Source organism: Mus caroli, unplaced genomic scaffold (genome assembly GCF_978045245.1).
Source record: "Mus caroli unplaced genomic scaffold, Mus_caroli_1 scaffold_6, whole genome shotgun sequence".
Taxonomy (NCBI): Eukaryota; Metazoa; Chordata; class Mammalia; order Rodentia; family Muridae; genus Mus; species Mus caroli.
The window spans coordinates 8134544-8158734 of record NW_028227261.1 but is presented as its reverse complement, the minus strand read 5'-3'; positions in this window follow the sequence as shown (position 1 = coordinate 8158734).

Sequence of the window (24191 nt, the reverse complement as noted above, 5' to 3'; positions counted from 1 at the left end):
GGTGTTTTATTGCAACCACAGAAACGAAAGGAGAAAAACAAGGAATCGTGTGCGCATCCTGTTTCCTCCGTGCAATGTTAGAATACAGAATATGAAAGTGCCCTTACTCATCCCTGCTATCTCCTATCACTTACAGCAGTTGGTGGCTGGGACTGGGACCATCTGAAAGCTCACCAGGATGCCTAGAAAAGCTGTTTTGTGCTTGTGTCAGATAAGGCACTGGGGGTGGGAGAATGTCTTAACACAGTCTGCATGTGGCTAGCCTGAAAGTCTGCACAGCAGGGAGGGAATTAGACATTTTACACAGACACGGACTTACCCTGGAGCAGTGTCTCGAGATCCCTAGGCAGAAAGGACAAGGCTTCTTGTGCACACCCCCTGAAACATTCTCTTTGTCCAGGGAAGGCACCCACAGGAGCTTGTGACTCTCAGAAGTCAGATGGGAATGTGGCACAGTGGGTATGACTCTGTGATGCGGCAGGAACACCTGCATCCCAGTCCTGGCTCTGAGGGTCACCTTTGTGAGTCTCAGTTTCCTAAGGTAAAAAAATGAGAGGACCCGAGTCTGGCTCCTGAAGCCTGGGCCTCTGGGTGACTTGTGGTTCAGAGTCTGAGCCCTGTGAGGCTGCTGTGCAAGACATAGAACAGCTGGGGCTCTAATCTCCGAGCTTCGGAAGAAGCGTCACCCTCCCCAGCCATCTCTGGGCACATTATTCACGGGTTCATTACTGTTTAATTTAATCACCAAATGCCATCCAAATGCCGTTTATTCTGCCTTCTCACCAGAGACCTACCTATTTATTTCACATTTCAAATGGGCTGCTCATGATCCTGTCGTTGGGGCTTTATTTCGTAATTCATTTGGTGAGTTCTGACAAGCTGAAAATGATGCCGCACAGAACCACCTCCCAACTCTCCTCGCATGGGCTTTTTCCTTAATGGTCCTCCCCTGTGCCTCTCTTTGTCGGGGAGGGTCAGACCCACGCACTCCCCACCTTCCTGATGGATATGAGGAGGGAGGAAAATACAGAGTTCTGCTCTCTCTTGCTTCCGGGAGGCTGAACCTCGGCCGCTTTTAGCAGCAGCAGCAACCTGTGAAAAAAAATCAGTTCCATTTTGCTGGTGACACGATCTTGCAATTGCAACTTCTTGGGAGGCTGGGTCAGGAGGATTAAAAGTTCAAAGCCAGTCTGGACTACAAAGTGAGTTCAAGTCCAGTCCAGGTAACTTAAAGAGGAGACCCAGTATCAAAATAACAGCCCTGGGGGCTGGGGAGAAGGTCCCGTGCTCACCTTGCAAGCATGAAAACCCGAGGTTGATCTCTGGAACTCATGGCAAAATACTGGGCATGGTGGCATATGTTTGCAATTCCAGCACTGAGAGGGCAGTGGTAGGAGGATTCCTGGAGCTTCCTGATCATCCAGTATAGTGTAACTGTTGGACTCCAGGCCAACGAGAGAGTCTGTCTCAAAGGAAGTAGACAATATTCCTGAGGATGACGTCCTATGTGGCCTTCTGGCCTCCATATGCATACACATGTCTGCACACGTGTGCATGTGCACACATGCATGCATCCCCCCACCCCCGCAAGAACGAAGAAAGAGGAAGAGGGCTGGGAATGTAGCTCAGTAGTACAGTCTTGCATGGATGAGGTCCCGAGTTCAACGTCCAGTTCTGGCAAGGAAAGAGAAGTTTCTAACGGTAGGCCATCTTTTGTGGTTCTATTCATTTTGCAGGCTAGTTTTATGTCAACCTGACACAAGAGGTCAATTGAACAAATGCCCCAGTAAGACTGGGTTACAGGCAAGCCCGAAGGACATTTTCTTAATTAGTTGTTGATGTGGGAGGAACCAGTCCACTGTGGGTGGAGTCATCCCCTAGACATGTGGTCCTGGGTTTCATAAGAAAGCAGGCTGATGGAGAGCAAGCCACTGAGCAGCATCCCTCCGTGGCCTCTGCATCAGCTCTGCCTCCAGGTTCCTGTTCTGCTTGAGTTCCTGTCCTGACTTCTGTCAGTGATGGACTCTGACGTGGAGCTGTAAGCCAAACAAAACTTTTACTCTCTGACTTGTGGTCCAGGTGCTTCAGCATAGCAATAACCCTAAGATAACAGGTGCACCCCAAACTTCCTAGTGTAGAACAACTTGTTAGGTAAGTAAGGAGGCTTAGGGAAGGCTATGCAGAGAGAGCCACCCGGGTCAAGCTCCAGCTCCATCTGTCAGTCATTGGCTGAGGTCCTCTTTTCCTGGACAGTGGTTTCCCACCTCCTGGAACTATTCACTTCTAAAACGGGACCTAAAGTAATAGGTCGGCAGTTAGAGGATAGTGATGTGACAAAGGCTCACCAGGATGAGCACATCTACAGTGCTCCCTAATAGCTGTGACATCATTTGACTCAGAACATATCAGCCCAGCTGGATCCCTGCCAAGGGCCAGGAGTGGAAAGGTCAGAGGTCTGGAGAGATCAGATTCAGCAAGGGGATTGGGATACTTCTTCTAGTGCTGCAGGCTCCCAGTGGGAGGTCCTGACCCCATCCTCCCAGCTTCAGGCCTGGTTGGGAGGTTGCCAGGTCCAAGTTCAACCCCGCAGTCCCCCCCTACCCCCCAGGCTGTGGCTGCCCAACCTGGCTGCTGAGCAAGCAGTCTGGGAGGGCTATCGATCTGAGAGACCAGTGACACCTCTGCTTGAACCCAAAGCCCACGTGGAGACGCAGGCAGTGCTGCAGAGCTGGTAGCTTCTAGCCAGCCATCCCATCCCTTTCTATTCCAGCTCCTGGGGGAGCCCCCACCTTAGGATTCTGTTAGACCTGGAGGAACGAGGGAGGTCACAGTGGATAAGAACATCAACTTCCTGTTTGTCCTCTTCCTGTGCCCAGGCCTCCTGGCATCTTGGAAGAATGTATTTGTCTTTCTGATTAGTGATGGGCCCTGTGCAGGAAACTTGGAAAAAAGTCCTAGGAAAACTCTGTTCAAAGAGGCAGTAATTACTGGAGTCTTTGCCCTGTCTTTGTCACCCAGGACACATGTTTGCTCTCCTGTTGCTGCAGTTAGCTCCTGTCTGCCCCACCCCCCCTACTCCAGCCTCTTTGCTCCCCTGTATTGCCTCTCTCCATCTTAGACCCCATTCACACTGTAGGACTTAAGGTTCCTCACCCTAAAATACACCTCCCAGCTGGATACTCATTGGGCTGTGGTTTCAGATTCCTTTTCAATTTGCTGATGATTTTTCAAAGACAAACAAACAACCCAACCTCCCCCTGCTTCCTCTAGCGATCCCCTTTCTGCCCAAACACCCCAAGTCAGCCTCCTGCTTCTTCCTGGAGCTCCAGGGCAGCCCCACTCAGCAGGGCAATATGAGCCGTGAGTGAGGTTTAAAGTGTTCCAGCGGCCTTAGTTAAAGAGAAATGGGTGCTATGACGTCCCAGTGTCTGTGATGTCACCCAGACCATCCAGTTGAGTGACACATAATCCATGCAAAACTGTGAGTGGGTGATTGTGTTCTGTTTGGTTTATATATGCTCGGCTCAGGGAGTGATACTATTAGAAGGTGTGGTCCTGTTGGAGTAGGTGTGTCACTGTGGGTATGGGCTTTAAGACCCTCATCCTAGCTGCCTGGAAGCCAGTCTTCTCCTAGCAGCCTTCAGATGAAGATGTAGAACTCTCAGCTCCTCCTGCACCATGCCTGCCTGGATGCCACCAGGTTCCTGCCTTGATGATAATGGACTGAACCTCTGAACCTGTAAGCCAGCCCCAGTTAAATGTTGTCTTATGAGAGTTGCCTTGGTCATGGTGTCTGCTCACAGCAGTAAAGCCCTAACTAAGATGTACTCTTTGCTTTTGTCTGCACCAAGACTTGGGGATCAATGTGTGTTTTGTATGAAGTTATACCACAGTGGGATTCAGGCTCCATGCCACTTCAGATGCCTAGAGGTCATCTGTGGCTATGCCCATGGAATCAGACAGCCAGTGTCTCGGGGACTCCCAAGGATGAGAATGTGAACTCCTATTCTTGTGTCTCATGGGCTGCTTCCAATTAAACCTCAAATATCTTTTACGTCACTGACACACAATCATATTTCAGTGTCAGAAAAATCTGTATATGATGATCTAGGTTTTCAAATTTTTCTTTATTTTTTTTAAATGGAAGTGGAGAGATGGCTCAGTGGTTATAAGCACTTGTGACTCCTGCAGAAAACGCAGTTCTCATTCCCAGCACCCACAGCAGGCAGCTCACAGACTTATTTAGCCCCAGATCCAGGGATTCATTCTCTCTTCTGCCCTACAGGAATACCTGAATGCATGTAGCACACATACTGACAAGCAGGCACCCACACATACACATAAATAAGAAGCAAACAAGATAAAAAATATCACATGTGTTTGCTGGTAAGAGCACATGTGGAGGTCAGAGGATAACTTGTGGGACTTGGTCCTCTCCTGGCACCATCGTGGTTCCAGGGATTGAACTCAGGTTGTCAGGCTCCTGAATCCAGAGCTGTGGGTGTGTCTCAATGGTAGGCTTTGTGCCTGGACTGCAGGAGGCCCTGGCTTTGACTCTCAGTGCTGGGGGAAAGAAAGAGAGAGAGAGAGAGAGAGAGAGAGAGAGAGAGAGAGAGAGAGAGAGAGAGAGAGAGAGAGAGAAGAAGAAGAAGAAGGAGGAGGAGGAGGAGGAGGAGGAGGAGGAGGAGGAGGAGGGAGGGAGGGAGGGAGGGAGGGAGGAAGACAGAAAGAAATAAATAAAGAACGAATAAAGAAAAACAGCTACCACCATCCACAGCAGCAGAGCTGGCCTGCATTCTGCATCAAGAGCTCCGGCCAATGGGCATTCCTACAAATGGGGCTGAGAGCAAGCAGGCAAGATACTCTAAGCAGACAAGCCTCAGGGGCAGCATAGAAGATTGTGGCTCCTGCTTGCAATCCTAATGCTAGAGAAGCAGAGGCAGGAGGATTGTTGAGTTTAAAGCCAGCCTGGGCTTTAAATGGCTTACTATGTGGAGGTAGGCAGGGAGTGAGGGTTTTGTTACTGTGGTGGAGGTCAGAGGTCAGAGGACAACTTGCAGGAGCTGGTTCTATCCATCCATCACGTGGGTCCCAGGGATCAAGCTCAGGTCACCAGGCGTGGAGGCAAATGCTGTCGCCTCCTGAGTCACCTCACAGGCACTTAGGCAGACTCTTAACAAATAAGCATCAACCCCAGGACAAAAGGGAGCTGTAAGTCTGCAGACGGCCTCACTTCTTACCTCCCCTCTCCGTAATTTGCTGGATCTTTCCTCATACAATAAATACTCCCACCTGCAGTATTCATGGCTCTCTCAGGTCTCACAGACCGGATCAACCCGTTATTTAACCAAATGCTTCCAGTTGCGAATTTTCTTCTCTTTTGTTCCTTAGGATGGATTTAGGTTGGTCCCATTTTTCTCTGTAGAAGCAAATTTACAAAGGACATCTTAGAAGCAAAATTTCAGGACGCATGACCAGAAACAAGGTGTTCAAAACAGTGTGAATATTGTAAGGAGTGTGGCCACGCATGACGTATGATCCCAAGGGGAATGTGACAAAGTCCCTGGTCTTCTGTCATGGCTGGGGATGCCATTAAACCCTTCTGCTCCTTCTGCTCCTCACAGGGAGGGGTCCCCTTCATGTCTCCCCCTTCTTATTTTGTTAAAATTTATTTATTTATTTATTTATTTATTTATTTATTTATTTATTTAGTGTGTGTGTGTTTGTGCACGCGCGCTCGTGCATGTGTGTGCACACACGTGCTCAGGGATGCCAGAAGAGGGTGTCAGATTCCCTGGGGTTACAGATGGGTGTGAGCTGTCTATCATGGCTGCAGGGAACTGAATTCTAGTCTTTTGAAAGAGCAGCGAACGCTCTGAGTGCTGAGCCAACTCTCCAGCCTCCTCTTTTCTTTCTTAAAATACTCTTCTTATTATTGTTATGTGTGTATGTCTGTATATGTGCATGTGTCCGAGGATAAGGGTACCCTGGAGCTGGAAGTACCAGCAGTTGTAAGTTGGCCAATGTGGGTGCTGGGAATTGAACCACTGAACCATCTCTCCCTCTCTCTCCTCCTCCTCCCCCCACCCCCTCCCCCTTTCCCCCTTCCTCCCTCCCTCTCTCCCTCTCCATCACAGATTTTCAGGAGACCAGTCTCTAAAACTTCCCTCGGGATGCTGTTATCTCAAAGGTCCTCAGCACCATGTCTGTCCCCTCTTGGGTCCTTGGTAAATGTGTGGTTTATTAAAAAAAAAACAAAAACAAAAACAAACAACTGAAAAAGAGCACCAGGTTGAATAAGATTCAAAACCATATTCAGAACTCATTGATGCCCCAGGGATCAGAGTTGATGGCTCACCGTCAGTGCTGGGGTCTGTGCATGAAGTGTCACCCCTAAAGTGTCTGTGTTGGAGGCTTGGTCACTGGCAGGTGGATCTATCGCCTCTCAGTTCTGGATCCTGAGGGTTCTGACTTCATCGATGAACCAATGGAGTCAGATCTTGGCAGTACTGTTGGGAGGGGGTGGGTACTTTGGAGGGGGGGTTGGTTAGGTTGGAAGGAGCACGTTGCTAGGGCTTGCTGTAGAAGGACATGCTCCTCCGTGTGTCTCCTTGTCTCTGTCATCTCTTTCTTTCCCTGCCAATGCCCGTCTGCTTCCCAACAGCCCAGAAACACCAGAGCTACAGACTATGGACAGAAACCTCTGAAACCAGGAGCCAAAGAAAGCATTCCTCCTTCAGATGGTTTCTCTCAGGTCTTAGTCATTGTGGCAAAATCCAACTGGCGCCATCTGTCCAGTCCAGGTTTCAGCAGCCAGGATGGACAGAACTGTTTGTCAGAGGGCCTGCCTGGCTTCAGAAAGCTTGCCTGCGTGGTTGTGGGAGCCCGAGCAGGTGGAAAGAGCCTGGGGCGGCTGTTCTAGAAAGCACATCTCCTGGAGATGGAGAAGGATGGCCACCCCCTCCATCTCTGCTTACTCCAGAACACATCTCTACTACAGCCAGGGTCTAGACAACTTATTTTTTATTCCATCAATATTTTAGGGGGAAAAAGCCAAAAGGCACAGGGGAGACACACCTATGTCTGTGGGTGACTCTACCTATCCCTCCAACTTCAGCAAGACTAGGAGATTTCTCTTTCTTTTAATGAATTAATTTATTTCATGTATGTGAGTACACTGTCACTGTCTTTAGACACACCAGAAGAGGGCATTGGATCCCCATTACAGATGGTTGTGAGCCACCATGTGGGTGCTGGGAATTGAACTCAGGACCTCTGGAAGAGCACTCAGTGCTCTTAACTGCTGAGCCACCTCTCCAACCCTAGAAGTAGAATTCATATGGGGATCTCAGAGTGGTCTCCACTGATTAATGTCCCCTCTGATTGTCATCAGGGCAAAGGTCAGATGAGCCATCTGAGGGTGACCTCCCTAGTTACTGGCCCAGGGGACACACATGTCTTTAATTTGCCTCGTGATCCCAGCAGATAGCAGTTAGGAGAAGTGACACTACCCTGGGTGTGTGACAATTCAGGTGACTGCCCTGGGTAGGGGACTGGGGGCTCTTTGAAAAATATAAATTCTTCATACACTTTAGTTAGTGTGTGTGTATGTGTGTGAACTCAGCAGGGTCTATCTCTGCTTCCACCGTGTGGGGCCTGGGGATCGAATTCATGTTGTCAGGCTTGGCAGCAAGTAATGTTACCCATTGAGCCATCCCACCAGTCCTAAAGGGCTCTTTGTTCTGGGGACCTTTGGGACACTTTGTCACCCTGGACGAGGAGCCAGGAGGCCCATGCTTCTCCATTGTTTCCTGCCATCTCTGAGAGTGTGCCCTCCCTTGCAGGAACATTGGTCAAGTGACCAGCTCAGGGTGGCCTCCAAGGGTATGGGACACTGATTCTGCCCAGGCAGGCTGACTACAGCCTAGTCCGCCTCCCGTGTGTGGTCCTCCTTCCAATTACACCACGGTGAGGAGACAGGAATGGGGGAAGTCAGGCTCTCCTTCACCTCCAGTACAGCGAGGTCCCCTCAATCATAGATTCCTGCAATTTTCTGAGCTGTCGGTTCCCCACTTGGCAGGGGTTTGCCTGCCGAGCCCAGTGGAGAGAAAATGAGCCCGAGGGACCCTGAGACCAGCGACTGCCTCAGCTTGCTTTTGATTAAAGCAAACCTGTGTGTGAGCTGGGTTACCAGCCTTGGTCCTCATTACTGTGGCTGGAAAGCCCCCACTCACTAGGGAGTTGAATGGGGCTGAAGGAAGTTCTCCACTGTCCACTAGGGCCAGAACCTTCATCAAGTCCAGGCTGGCTTTCTCTCTCTAACTCTGCTCTCTGTGATAGAATTATGGCTGTAACTGTGGCAATAGTGGTAATAGCTGTTATCATTGGCCGAGTGCCTGATGCATACTTGAAATGGTATCAGTTCTGCGTTGTACATATTGAATGATGTAGGCATATGGTTTTATATACTATGAAGTGTAATTATAGAAAAAAAGGAGTAGGTAAAGACTAGGTTATTGAATATCTGCATTACCTGCATCCTTTAGAGGTAGACAAGAGTCTAAGAGAGGTTGAGAGACTCCCTTAGGGTCACACAGCCAGGAAGGGTGGAGCAGAGACCAACTCCCAGCTACTTGCTGTCAGAGTCCCTGCACCCTTGAGCTCCTGCCTGATCTCCCACTCCTCTTTTGAGAGGAGGTACTTCTGTGCTTTTCTGGGTCTTGCACTTCATCTCACTTTTCCAAAAGAGACAGAAGCCAAGGTGTTTCTCTCCCTCACTCAGGGTGTGGCTCTGTGGTTAGGTGCTTGCTCAGCAGACCAAGATCCCGGCTTCATCTCCAGCTCTGCAATATTCACCAGTCAGTCATACCTGATGATACCATGTGGCCCCGCCAATGCCTTCTGCCTCAGCCTTTCTCATTAAAAATGAACAAATTGCATGAGTGTGTTCACATGCATACCATAGCAGCACATAGGTAGGGCTCAGAGGGCAATTGTGGGAGTCAGTTCTCTTCCACCAGGTAGGCTCTAGGGAATCAAGCTGAGGCCCCCAGCCATGCCAATATTGCCTTCATCCCCCGAGCCATCTCTCAGGCCTCTTTTTCATTCTTTTCTAGGTTGTTTCTGTGCTCAGCCATGTATCCAACACCCAATGGCAACCGTGTGCTCTTTTTTTGCTGCGTCTCCAGACACCTTGTTTTCTCCTGGGATGGACTCTGTGTTCCTGCCAGCACTGTGTAACGACCTTGTTGAGAATATGATTCTCTGTACCGGCAGGATGTGGTGGCACACGCCTTTAATTCCAGCGCTCGGCAGGCAGAGGCAGGCAGATCTCTGTGTTAGAGACCAGCCTGGTCTACAGAGTGAGTTCCAGGACAGCCAGGGCTATATAGAGAAACCCTGTCTCGAATCAATCAATCAATCAATCAATCAATCAATCAATCAATCAAACACACAAATGTGATTCTCAGAGCTGACAGGTGAGACATAACTATCTTTGTCTCTTGGAGAGCTGGAACTAATTCAGAGCTCTATTAGGCTTTTGGGAATTGTTTTGATAGGATGGGAATGGGGTGTGTCTCAATTGTTTAGATAAGATGGGAATGGGGTGTGTCTCAATTGTTTAGATAGGATGGGAATGGGGTGTGTCTCAGCTGTAGAGTTAAAGATCCCTGTCTCAGCCGTTAGAGGGGACCTGTGAACACCCACCAAGGCAGTAACTGACTTTGTAGCCTGAAGATTGGTGGCCATGCTTGCGAGGCAGAATGGAGGAAGAGACCCAGGCCGTAGCTCTGCAGTCAGACTTTACAGCAGCCCGGCCCCCAAACAGCTTTAGCTGTACCTGGCCCACAGAGATTTGCTGTGAAGGGTTCACGATCTAGAATTGATTTGCAAGTGCCTGGGACATGGAACAATTCCTTCCATGTGAGCTAGGGTCATTTTCCAAGTCACACAGACAAACTCAACAAAGTATTGGGAGTGGAGAACAGATTGAATTGCCGTATCCCACTTGTGATCGATGTATTTTTAATTGGGAGACATGTCCTCAGGAGCTCATTTGAGCTGAGGGACTAGGGCAGATTTGACCCTTTAAGGGATCAGGCAGTTTTGATTTGGGGTTACAGGGGTTGGAGTGAGGCCACATTCCTGCCTTGGCTGTAGCCACCTAATCTTTTCAAGCTTGTAATTTCCCTTCTTCTCTGTGTGAGCCCAGGCTAGCCCATTATGAACCTGCATACAGGGCTCCTCCTGGGATCCATTTGTTCTTGGCAGCGGGTATTTCTTTGCTGGGGTCTTTCTTTCTTCTCAGCAGCTCCATTAGGGTCTCTGTGAGGAAAAGCTGGAGAACTCCGTGTAGTAAGCTCTTCCCCGTTTCCATACCCAGCATCGCCCGTCTCCTGAGGTGTTTAAGGGAGCCCTCGTGGCTGCCAACTGTGACTAGAGAGGTTTCCACCCTAAGAATTCTAGTAGCCTGAGTCTCCGAGGGGGAATCCCTGCACAGACCCAGGTGGCACATTGTACAGACAGTATATTTCCTGGGGCTCTATTGCTTGGTGGCTTTGTGCCCTCAGAGTTGCTCCAGAGATTACAGTCAAGCTGTCACTCTGAATGGTGCCCCCTGTGGCTCCCTTGTCTCTTGCCTCATCTCTGCGGTGGCTGCAGCTCTGTTAACTTCTGTCCGATGCCTCTGGAACAGAGCATCCAGCAGGTAACCAGCGCCTTGCGCTTTCTTCTCCCCACACAGGGGCCGAATCCAGGAAATCGGTCATGGGAGATTCCCTGGCAACCCTCACCAGGCTCAGTGTCCTTCCCCACACCAGGATCCAGGCAGCCGATAACAATTGGGGGACCCGCCTGTCACATGCTAAGCATATACTTGGTTGCCGAGTCACTCCCCCCCCCGTCCCCCCCCCACGGGTCCCAGTGCCTAAGGGTCAGCTTTCTCCTTGTCACCTTCAGCCTCACATCTTCCAGGGTGGTGTCTAGTAACAGACATCCAGATCTATAGATATTTGTAGCCAAGAGGATGGGAGGAGTGGATGAGCCAGCCTGGGTCAGAGCAACTTTGTCACACATGTGAGCTGAGAGTGACAGCCCAGGCCCCTCTCTGCACATGGTCCAATTCCAGGTTCTTAAGGCTACAGGTCTTCAAAAGGCCAGCGATCCCCCAAATCTCCAGGGTCTCCTCTGGCTTCTCATAAACCCACCTTCTTTCAAGCTGAGGGACGCTGTATGGCTGTGTCTATGCTCACATGAAGAGGAGTTTCTCTAACCAGTGTGCCCATCTGTCTGTCACTTCCACTGTCCCCAGCCCCACTGTTCTTAAGGCCTCAGCACTTAGCGCTCAGCTCTAGAACCTTGTGCTCTCAGCCCAGGACTGCAAGCTCTGCAACACGCATGGGGGCTCCACACAGCTTCACTTTCCTGCACACCAGGCTTGAGCAGCTTCTGGAAAGTGGATTCTCACTTGCGGTCTATGGAGACTCGTTGAAAGGAGGAAGAACCCTGTGAGGTGGGTGGGAGACACAAAGTGATTCAGAGAGGTATAGTAACTCACCCAGAGCCACACAGTGTAGAGATGACAGGTGCATGGCCAGAGCAGAGACAGCCTGTGGAGATGTCCCTGGCTTCAGAGGCTGCTCAGCCAGGATGAAGTCAAGTCTGAAGTCCAGGATGAGCTGGTGGAAGCCTTAGGCTCCTGTTTGAACTAGTCCCCCTGCTCCCTGACCCCATCCCCCGCCTGGTGAGTCTGGTTCTGTTTGCAGCAGAGCTATGACCAAGCCAAGGGCTCATTTCTCCAGACAGAGAATGTTCCAGGTCCCCCGGCACCCGTGACGAAACCCTGGCACCAAATGTTCTTCCCTCCTGGCTGATTCTGCCTGGCAGGCCTCAGGCAAGAAGAAAGAAAACATCCCAGATCCTCCCACTGGCAGGAGGTATCATTGTCTCTGCTCCCAATGGGTCAGGGAGACGGCACAGCACTCACCCAATTGAAAGCTTTCTGTGCTATGAGGAATGTGAGTTAGCCAGGACCCCCCCCCCGCCCCTTTAGCTCACACTGCCACTGCACCCCAGACTAGAAACCCCCTCCTCTTGCCCCTTACCTCATCTCTGTAGCTTGCACTTCCCTTGCCAGACTCCCGGAGCTCCCCAACGACTGTCCTTCCAGGGTCAACCCTGTGCTCACCTCTCCAACTGTCTGACTATTATTTTTTTTAAAACCAGACTGAGTGAACGGTGACTCTGGGTTTTGTGTTGACAGCTCTTTCCTCAAGACCGGGCTCAAGGTCCTCTGAGCAAATCCACATCTCTTCCTTGAGATGGTCTGCTGCTGCTTGACAGACAGCTGTCCTAATTCCTGGGCGAACCCAGGAGGAGCACAGTGTAAGCAGTGACCCTTAGCTCTGTGCAGTGCACAGCTGGCACAGCTGTCCACGACAGCCTGGGTGCACCGTACATTTAACAATGGACTGCAATTGTAAATATAATGTAGTTCAAACGCTCAGCCGTACAAACCGAATCATTTAAATAACAAACTGAGTTTTCGCTTAGGGCGGAGGAGCCCAAGCTTTGGTAAAAAGGGGAGCAAACTGGGTCACTGATAAATAGACTCAGAAAGAGGCTGTTTAGACCTGAAAGTGGGTCAGGGCTCAACCCTGTGCAAATTAGCTACTGTTTACTTAGTGACTTTCCTCTGGCGTGTGTGTGTGTGTGTGTGTGTGTGTGTGTGTGTGTGGCTGCACCGTTGGAGACTTAACTCAATAGAATATCAAATTTCCTTTTAAAAATAGATTTCCAGAGCTTGTGGGATAGCTCAGGGGGTAAAAACACCTGCTATGCACTCTGAAGACCCAAGTTCAATTCCTGTACTCACTTGGTAGAGAGAACTGACCTGTAAGTTGTCCACTGACTTCCAGTGATGGCACCCACATACTTTCACAGGCATGTGGGCACACTCATGTACACAAACACACACATACACTTGTGCACACACACATGCATTCATGCCCCCCCCACCACACATACACACAAGTGCACACACACTAATTTAATTAATTAAAAGAAAAGCTTTTAGGCCTAGAGAGGTGGCTCAGTGGTTAAGAGCATTCTGACTGTTCTTGCAGAGAACCCAGGTTCAGTTCCCAGAGCCCACGTGGTGGCTCAGAATCATATGACAAGCTTTCTCTACAGCTCGCCAGTTCTAGAAGATTGGATATCCTCTTCTGAACTCCCTGGGCATCAGAAGTGCATGTGGCACACAGGTGTACATGCAGGCAAAACATCAATACACATTATAACACGTTTTCTAGGGACCGGGGAGTTGGCTCAGCCGTTAGGAACACTTGCTGCCCTTCCCGAGAGCCTGACTTTGGTTCCCAGCACCCATGTTTGGCAGCTCACAACCATCTATAACTCCTGTTCCAGGGGAACAAATGCTTCCTTTTGCCCTCCAAGGGCACCTGCGCGCGCGCGCGCACACACACACACACACACACACACACACACACACACACAGTGGTAATGACATGTGTCCCTTCACCTGCAAACCTAGACTTAAAACTTCTATCCATAGGATAGAGAAAGTTTGCTGACGCTTCTTGCACAGTGTGAATGGCAGAGAGGCCTCTCATAGGGCTATGGCTCTGATGGAGTGCAATCACCAGCCCTAACTGCTGCTCTCTCTCACCCCTCCCCTGCTCCCTCTCACCCCTCCCCTGCTCCCACTCACCTCTCCCCTGCTCCCACTCACCTCTCCCCTGCTCCCTCTCACCCCTCCCCTGCTCCCTCTCACCCCTCCCCTGCTCCCACTCACCCCTCCCCTGCTCCTACTCACCCCTCCCCTGCTCCACTCACCCCTCCCCTGCTCCCTCTCACCCCTCCCCTGCTTCCTCTCACCCCTCCCCTGCTTCCTCTCACCTCCCTCCCCCGTTGACCACCACAACTCAGCTCTTCCCTATAGAGAAGCATAAACCAACATGCACAACTGTGTTCCAACAACACTCTATAAGCACAAGATGAGGGCCGGGCTGTCTTCACAAGGGCTCCGGCTAGTTCACAGTCTGTTACACTGAGGTGGAGCACGGCAGGCATCGGTGCTTGCATTTGGATCCCATTTCCCACACTCCGAAGCTGGCATTGGGCAAAGCTCATGGCTGTCTTATGCCTCAGTTTCTCCATCTGCAGAACAGGGATGCAGTCAGTACCTACTGCTCAGGATTAAGACAAGCACTGCGCCCCCCATAAAGAATGGAAGCCACAGAGCACATGGAGCCCCTGTGTGCAGCCTATACTAGTGGTTGAGGTTTAATTCAGAAATTAGGCATGATGGGAGCCTAACAACAGAACACACATGATGATATGCTATGACTGGAGCTATTTATAAATGATTTCTGGAATGTTCCATGTGCTGTTTTTGGACGGCAGTAGCAAACACTCCACGAGCATTGCTTGGGACTTGAACACGAGAGTGTCAGTCTTGCCCAGCAGAGGGAGGGATTGGGTCTGCCCTCATGCTTTTGGCCACTTTCCAGTGTCTTACTCAACACGGACCATGCTTCTGTAGATGCCCTGACCCTCGTTCCCTCTATGGATGGGCATGGGGCACAGTCTTGGGATGGAGAGACGGAGGCCAGTAGTGGCTCTCCTCTGCAGATGTCATCAGTGGGTCAGGTGTGATGAAGAAGGCCCTGCAGGAGGCAGTCCCAAACTGCCCCTGGCCCCTGTGTCCTCCCTCTCCCCCCTCCCCCCACTCCCTCTCACACCTCTCACCCCTGTATGTGGCTGTGCTGGGTTCGGGCTGAGGAAGGATCTATCTGAGGATGCAGAGGCCAGGGTGGCAGTCAGAGCAGCTTCCTGCATGCCACTTAGCTTGGGAGGAGAAGGCATGACAGATGAGCCACCATCCCGGAGAGCCAGCTCTGAGCAGCTCATACATTTCTGCCTAAAAGAGTTTTATACAACCAGGCACTCACTCAGCAGGGCCGCTGTGTGTTTACTGACGTTTTTAAACGCTGCACGTCTCCCACCAGCCTGTAAAGCCACAATTAGCTGGAGCCTAATTTATGAGCATGAGCTGTGGTTGAGGGAGAGCTGGCGCTGTCCTGGCTGTCTGTAAGCGGCAAGCAGCTGGAGGCTACTGGGAGCTGGTGGAGGGAGGCCGGACTCCTGCAGCCATAGGGTGTCTCTGGAGCAGATAGGGTACCGATAGGGTATCCCCAGTGCAGGGAATGCTTCCTCAGCAAATCTCACCTCGGTTCTCAGATCCTCAGGACATCTGTCAAAGTCATCTCTGGTATCCTTCCTAATTTGTACTTGAGGAAACGGAGACTCACAGATATCAAGTGACTTGGATGGGGATCACACAGCATAGAAGACTTGGGCAGTCTGGCAGCTCTTGGTACTGTTAGGGATTCTGGCAGTCCTGTCCAGGTTTATCAGTCACATCTGTGTGAGCAGGACAGAAGCGACTCATGCTCTCCGCACCGCGGCTTCTGTATCTCCGTAAGATGAGGATGAGGAGAGAAACTAGGCTCTTAGACAAAACGATGGCCACAACCTAGTGGGCTTAGAACCAGAAGGGACTGGTTCCTAGCTCTGGAGACCAGAGGCTGAAAGTGTCATTGGGTTACTTGGGGTCTTCTGGCTTTGGTGACATCTGGCCATCCCTGGTCCTCTATGACCAGCTCTGCCTGTCGCTACCTGTGCCTCCCTGAACTTCGGATCCTCTCCTGTCTCCTGGAAGGACACACGTCCCTTGACAGGGTTCATAAGGAGCACTCTCATTTCAAGACACTTGATTACGGGTGGGAGAGTTGGCTCAGGTGGCAACGGGACTTGAATTTGATCCATAGAACCCACGTTTAAAACAACTTGGGCTTCATGGTGGGCACTTGCAGTCCCGGTGCTGCAGAGTTAGAGATGGGGGCACCCTGAGATAGCCACCACCCTGGCTGACAGTGTTCAGTCAACTCCATGTTCAGGGAAAGTGCCTGCCTCAGAAACTGAGGAGGAGATTGACGGAGGAAGACACATGATGCTGACCTTCAGTCTTCACAGGCTCTGTTCTGGGTCTCCATCTCTGGGACGTGGGGCTAAAGACTTGCAGACACCTGGCAACCTGCAGGTACCCATGCTGGGCTCCTCTCTGTGAATACCATGATGACATCAGATTGTACCATGTGAGGTGATGGCTGGGATGGGCTACTTGGCTCTCAGGAAGCTCCTAGATCCCCAAATGCAGTTGGAGAGGTGAGTGTGGAAATGTACCCCAGCTTCTGCCATGGATTCCCCTTGGAGGCTCTGAGGTGGAGGCCAGGGGTTCCTCCAACTCAGGTCAAGACACAATGGCCTTGAGCTCTCAGGACCTGAGGTGGGAAAGTCTCCTGCCTTCTTGGGCCTGTCTTTGCTTGTGGGTAGCAGGATGGGATGAACACAGATGGCCACAGACGTCAGGTCTTTTGTTCTGAGAATAAGCACCGTTTAGCTGTTAAGCTCGCAGGACTTGGACAATGAGCTGAAAGAGAGGGACTGACAGCAGGGACCGACTGAAAGGTCCTGAAAGGGACTCTGGCAGTCCTGTCCAGGTTAAACAGCAACAGGATAAACAGAGTCTCTGCTGTTCCTTCCACCCAGTGGCGATCGTCATTGGTGAGGGGTAGGAAGTCTCATTCCAGAGCCTGTGTTTAGTTTTTTGAGATAGGGCTTCGTGTAACTTAGGCTGGCTTAGAGCTCACTAGGTGGTTGAGGGTGACCTTGAACTCCTGGTTTCCTGTCTCTACCTTCCCAGTGCTGGGATCACAGGCATTCACCATGGCATTGCTACTCTTCTTACACACAGGGTTCATGTTCTTGCTTTCATTCCAGATCCTGTTTTCTTTTCTAGCCTGCTTCCCCACTGGAGGAAAAGTCTTCACAAACGCCATTTTAAATGGCCACATAATATGTCACGGGGTGAACGTGGAGCTGTTTTTTTTTTTTAGACTAATGGTTTTCATCTTCTGGGTTGTGACCCCTTTGAGTGCCAAAAGACCCTTTCACAAGGGTCACCTAAGACCTCCAGAAAACAGATACGTATGTTATGATTCATAACAGTATCAAAATTACAATTTTGAAGTAGCAATGGAATAATGCTTCGTTTGGGGGTCACCACAACCTGAGCAACTGTATTAAAGGGTTGCAGCATTAGGAAGGTTGAGAGCCACCGCCTTAGTCAGTACTGTTGGATATCATGGTCTTTTCCAGGATGGGGGCAGTGATCAGAGCAGGCGTGAGGAGAGGATGGGAGCTGGAAGAGTTAGTTGCAGAGCTAGGGGCACAGTGTGTCTGAAAACCTGCCTGAGCTGTGGTCGGTCGTCAGCCACCTGCACAGCTGTACGCCCAGCGGGAGCTACGGTCCCTGCTGTCAGCCCTCCTTCCCGGCCTGCCGGCGGCTTTATCTTCATTTCTGATGGCTCTGCAGTGGTCCAGCCCTGACACTTCCTCTTTATGTCTCTCGATCTGGGAGCTTCTCTGTCAAGTAGCTAATGAACTGTAAACAGACACTCCAGCGTTCTGGGGACCCTTGGAGGAGCTCTGGGAGGGAGGAGCTGGGCGCTGCTCTTGACTGGACCACGCCGTGCACAACAAAGCTGTCTGCAAAGCCTCTGGGGGCTTTGAATGCTTGGGCCCTGTCAGGACAGCAACCAGGACATCACAGGAGAGTGGAGCCGGTAGAGGGGGCGGGGTGTGTGTATGGGGGAGTCCTGAGTCTCAGATTCCTTAGCCCAGTGCTTTGGACCCCTCCCCTTTTTCTGCTCCCTTCCCAATCACATATGTCTCACACCAGAAAACAGCTGACCTACCCAGGGGATGCTGGGGATTCCGGAGTCCCCAGACTATAGAGCAAGGCTTGTGGGTTAGGGTGGGATCTCTACTTGATCAACTGTCAGGCTATGATGGGAAGCACTGACCCAAGCTGGGGCCCCCACAAAGCTTGGCCCAGAAGCTCTTGCTTGCTCTCTGGACAGAACCAGCTCTCTGCACCCGGGTCCTCTGGGAAGGGGTGATTCTTGCCCCCTCACTGACACTCCCTGCAGAGGACTCAGCCAGCTCCCTCATGCTTATGCTCATGCTTTTGTCTTCACCTCCATGTCAAGGATGTGAGTGTGAAGGTTTGTTGGTGGGCATGGGTATAGTGGTACCACACTGGCTTGGGAGGGGAGACCAGAATGCCTGCCTCTCCCTGAGCCACCTCTGGAGGAAGAGAAGGAACCAATGGGGCTCTGGCTTCCTTCTCTGCTCTAAGTTAGGGACTGTGCTGTGTCAGTCTTACATCATACAGTCACTCGCTCAACAGCTACGCTGCTTTCAGAGCAGCCCCTGAGGAAGCCCCAGTTCCCTCAGCATTCGGCTTTCACCACCCACTCTGAGGCCCCTGCCAACCCGGATCCCTTTTGTCTCCCTGGCTTTACTCATTCTGGACACTTCATATAAACAGAACCACACAGCATGTGGTCCCAGTGTCCGGCTTCAGCCTGCTCACCTGCATTGTGTATCAATGACATAGTTCCTTTTCTCTGTTGAATAATATTCCACTGTATGGCTAGTCTGCATCTTATTTAACCAGTTGATAAAACTTTGTGTTATCTGTGTATGCTTACCTGTGTGTATGTGTATGTGTGTGTGTGTATGTGAGTGTATGTGCATGTGTTCATGTATGTTTGCATTTGTGCATGTATGTGCATGTGTGTTCACTCATGTGCGCATGTATATGTGTATGTGCATGTATGCATGAATATAGCATAGAGGATTGAGACTCATGAATTTAAGAGAAGTACTCTGTCACCTAGCTGTATTCCAGACTGACACTGGGTTTTAAGCACTTAGGAACTTTTAGTACGAGTGCTGGTTTTTTTTTTTTTTTTTTTTTTTTTTGGTTTTTCAAGACAGGATTTCTCTGTGTAGCCCTGACTGTCCTGGCACTCACTCAGGCTGGCCTCGAACTCAGAAATCTGCCTGCCTCTAGCACGAGTGCTGTTATGACTTTATGTGCAGAGTATTTCTCACCTTCCTCCTCTCCTCCCCTTCTCTTCTTTCTCTTCCCTCTTCTGTCCTTCACTGTCTTCTTCTCTGGTTAGGGATGAAACCCAGTTTGCCCTTTCAATTTTACTTATTCAATTTTGAGACAAGGTTGCATAGCTCAGGCTGGCTCCACACTTACTATGAGGCTAAGGATGGACAACCTCGAGTTTCTGGCCTCCTTCCTTCCATCTCCTAAGTGGGGGAATCCCAGGTGTGTGCCACCATGCCTAGTGTATGTGGTACTGTTGCTGGAACCTAGGGCTTCAAGCTCTCTACCCACTGAGCCACAGCTCCACGCTCTCTTCTTCTGCTTTTGTAGTGTAAGGTTTGACCTCATTGGATGGTGTTCACTCTCCTCCTCCGGCATCGGTGCTGCCTAGGAGATTTTTTTCACTTGGTCCAGGTGTGTTGTTTCTGTACAACTTCTATAAACACACTTCAGTGAGATAAGATGCAGGACAAACATTCCACCTTCCCTGCAGCTATAGAAAGCCGATTCTAATCGACTTCAGAAAAACCTGCGCTTGCAGATGCGATTCCTAAGATGAGTTTCCGAGGCAGACTCTCCACTCTTAACAAAATTCAATAATCCTGGTAGATTGTTTGACTGTATAATTTATTGTCTTTTAATCGACTGTCCTTTCTCTTTGTGAGTGGTCCTGAAAGCAGAGGAGAGCCATGGGCATTGAGGAAAGCTGCCCCGTCCTCTGGGGATTCCTATCTGAAGCAGGAACTGGAAGGCGGGGGACTTACTGAGATCCCACGTTCGATTCTTCACTTGGGTAATCTTGAGATCTTCATAGTCAGCCAGATGGAGTCTGTATTGTGTCTCCTTTTCAGACAGGACAGGAAGACAGAGCAGAGATGACAGAGTGCCAGAGGCTGCACAGCTGGCAGCTGGTGGCTCGCAGTAGGGCTGACCCAGAGGCCACCCTGCTAACGGAGGGTAGGGCAGTGCTTCTGGGTAGAACAGCGCTGTTTGTTTTGTTGACTGAAGAGTGGGAAGCAGAGAATGAAGAAGCCAGAGCCCGCTGGGGAATCCAGCGTGTGAAAGGGGGAGGGGGAGGCCCAGAACCAGGATCTCTGCAGCCAAGAAGGAAGAGACGAGCTCAGAGCAGAGAGGGAACTGAGGATTCTCACTGAGGTCTGGGCCAGGTGACTGGGGGTCAGGTGGGCACAGGAGACAAGACATGGGGAGTTGTACAGGAGGTGCTTCAAGAATAACTGATGTTGATCTGTGGGTCACAGGTGACTCAAGGCTGATGCCAGTGGTGTGGTACAGCTCAGGGGACTGAGCTGGACTTAGGTAGGGTGCAGAGCTTGCTTGTAGAAAACATGCTTAAAGAGCGCCCATTTTCTCAGTGAACGACAAAGAAATGTTCAGGGAAGACTTTCAGTGCGTTAACCTTCTGCCAAGCCGACCAGATAGCAAGGCTGGTGCCCATTGTGTAGCCTGTGTTGCTGTATCAAGCCTCCCCGGGTGAAAATTGACAATCTAGCCATGGAGGGATGAACCGAGTGTTATGGTCTTGGATGGAAGGATAGCTCCAGCCTGGGACCTCTGGGCTTATCTGCAGAACTTTGTGAGGCAAACTGTTTTTTAAAACAGGAAAAAAAAAAAAGAAAAAGAAAAAGGAGAAAGAGATAAAGAAAAGGGGCTGAGGATGTGGCTCAGTGGGTAGAGTTCTTGGATAGTGGGCAGGAGACCCTGGGTTGCAAACATGGTGGGGAACACGAGACTGATTCCAGCGTTAGAGCTGGAGGCAGGAGAGTCAGAAGTTTGAGGCCAGCTTGGGATACAGGAGACTCCATTAAAAGAGGAGAGGCTTTGAGGGGGTGACAGTGTGAGGGAAGGGAGAAGAAATAGAGGAAAGAGAAAAAGGGATGGAGGGAGAAGGGAGAGGAATGGGGAAGGAGGGAGGGAGAGAGGTAGAGAGGGAGGGAGGGAGGTAGAGAGGGAGAGAGAGAGAGAGAGAGAGAGAGAGAGAGAGAGAGAGAGAGAGAATGAATGAATGAATGAATGAATGAATATGCCTCATCCTTACTACTGGGTTCCAGTCGTACCACAGCTGGAAGACCCTTTGTCTCACCTCTTATACCTCAGAGGCAACATGACTCACTGGGCTAAAGGTCTGAAGACTGTTTCTAGAAGAATGGGGAACAAATCCCCGGCTGTTGCTGTCCTGGAAAGTGTCTCTGCACCGAAGATGCTATGCCCATCTTCCCAGGGCACCAATATTCCCACTATTTCAGTCCAGGCCAGCATAAGGTTAGCTGCCAATCTGCTCTGTAGCGTGCCCCTGTCACACGTCAAGGAAAGCACATGGGGCAGAAGGGATGGGTCTCCATCCCGATCTCACACACTTCTGGAGAGCTTGGTGTGGTGATCACGAAAGGGTACCCTTTTGTCCCCCTGTTGGTCACACTACCTATTCCACGGACAATGGTGTCATGATTAGGGAAGGATATATGTTTCAGGGGGCCCTTAGACGGGGACAGAAATGTTCTTGAAAATGAGTCCGGCCTACCTGTGACCCTCTGGGATGCCCATGGGAGGGTGATGCATGGCAGATATGTGGGGCTGAAAGCTGGTGTCTGCACACTGTCTGACCCTCCGGTAGTACTTTGCCTAGTAACAGTCACAGTGATATTTCTTTTTAAAGATTTATTTATTTATTTATTTACTTTATATATATGAGTTCACTGTGCTGATGGTTGTGAGCTATCATGTGGTTCCTGGGAATTTGAATTCAGGACTTCACTCACTTTGGTTGGCCCTACTCGCTCTGGCCCTTTTTGCTCTGGCCCGAAGATTTATTTATTATTATATCTAAGTACACTGTAGCTGTCTTCAGACATACCAGAAGAGGGCATCAGATCTCATTACAGATGGTTGTGAGCCACCATGTGGTTGCTGGGATTTGAACTCAGGACCTTCAGAAGAACACTCAGTGCTCTTAACCGCTGAGCCATCTCTCCAGCCCCACAGTGATCTCTCTCTGTCTGTGTCTCTGTGTCTCTGTCTCTGTCTCTGTCTCTGTCTCTCTCTCTCTCTCTCTCTCTTTCTTTTTCTGAGACAGGGTCTCTCTGTAGCTCTGGCTGTCCTAGAACCACATCCACTGCACAGTAATTCTTAACAGTTGAGCAGGAAGCAGAGATGACTGTGTCACTAAGCCACCCTGGAAGAGAGAAAACACATTGTCATTCAGGGGAGAAATGACACAGGGATGGTTTAGGGGAGGCCTCATCCACAGGGCATAATCACCCCATGCCTTCCTCTCTCTGATGTGATTTCGTGTCCTAGCTGGGGCCGGGGAGACGGCTCAGTTGGTAAAGTGCTTGCCTTGCAAACATAAGAACTTGAGTTTGATCCTTAGAAGCCATGTTTTTGTTTTTAAAAGCTGGGTACTTAAAAATCCCAGTAGTGGGAAGGCAGAAACATGAGAGTCCCCGGGACTTTGACTAGCTAGCCTAGCCTATGGGGCAAGTCCCAGGGCGGTAAGAAACCCTGACTTAAAAAAAAAAAAGATTTGGGGGAGAGATGAATGGCACGTAAGTAATGATACCTGTGGCTGTCCCTGACCTCTACATTCTCATGTGTTCTCTCTTACACACACACATGCACACGCACGCACACACGCTTGCACACATGCGGGTCCTCATGCACTTGTTGGATCTTGAGAGAGGGCTCAGCTGTTGAGAGCACTTGCTGCTCTTTCAGAGTTTGATTTCTTCTACCTTAGTTAAAGTTTCTACTGGTGTGATAAAACACCATCACCAGAAGCCATCTGGGGAGGAAAGAGACCTGGAGGAAGGAATTGAATCGGAGGCCATGAAGGAATGCTACTTACTGGCTTGCTCCCCATGGCTTGCTCAGCCTGCCTTCTTATAGCACCCAAGACCATGGGTTGCCTACTGGCTAATCTGTGGGGCCATTTTTTTTCAATTGAGGTTCCTTCTCTTCAGATGACTATAGCTCGTATCAAGTTGACATAAAACCAGCTACCACAGGCCTCGCAACAATCGCCTGATGAACTGCTCGCAACCACCTGTACCCCCAGCTTCAGGGTTCTGACTCCCTCTTCTGCTCTCCACAGATTATGCCGCCCCCCCCCCCCATACACAGACACACACAAATAAAAATTTTAAATGGGACCAGAAGTACAACCCAATTACAGTACAAGGCACACAACAAACTCTCAAGGACCTGACCCTTGGTGACCTGGGCTCTTCCGGTCACCAAGGTTCATGCCTTGCCAGTTCAGAGATGGAGACCTCAGTGCCTGCAGCCCAGCATCAACTCTGCCTCCTCTCGTGCAGCTCGGGGAGGACTGAACCTGTAAAGTGGTCCGCGCTAGATTTATATGTATGGGCCAGTGCTAATTTCCATAACAAACATCATCCTTCCAGACCCAGGAGCCTGGCAGGAAACACATTCCGAATGAGTGCTCTCAGGAAAAGCCCACAGTGTCCTCCTCCTCTTCTCCATGCTAATGAGCCAAGACAAAAAATTACAGAGGAGGAGTCTGTGTGAGGAGCTCTGACAATGGCCTTGAAAGAAACAAAGGCTATCCCTGGGGCAGGGACAGCTTCCCAGTCCTGTCACGCCTGCTGGTGATGGCCAGGACTCTGCAGGCCAACCCGGACCTGAGAAGGATTGGGAGGGACTGGGAGGACAGGATGAGGAGGACATCTGGAGAGTGAGGCAGGAAGACTGTTAGTGCCCTCCGCTTCAGTGTGTCTGGGCACACTATAATGGACCCTCATTCAGCACCCTGTAGCTGAAGCAGCAGAAATCGTGGGAACATTTGCATGTGGCATCCAGGATTCATTGTCCCTGCCTGTAAAGCAGTGTTCTAGAAAACCATGTTAGTTAATTTTTCTTGTCTCTGCAGTCTTGCCTCCGACAAGGATGGAGGTATTATTTTGGTTCTCAGTTAAATGTATAGTCCATTCTGATGGGGGAGATGTAGCCATTGGGGCGGCTGCCTGTCATGGCAGCTAGAGTGTGAGACAGCTTGCTCATATCTTGGTAGGTCAGGAAGTAGAGACAGGATGCAAAGTGGGACTTGGCTGTTAATCTCAAGGCCCAGCCCAGAGATAACGCTTTCTACAACCAAGCCCCACATCCC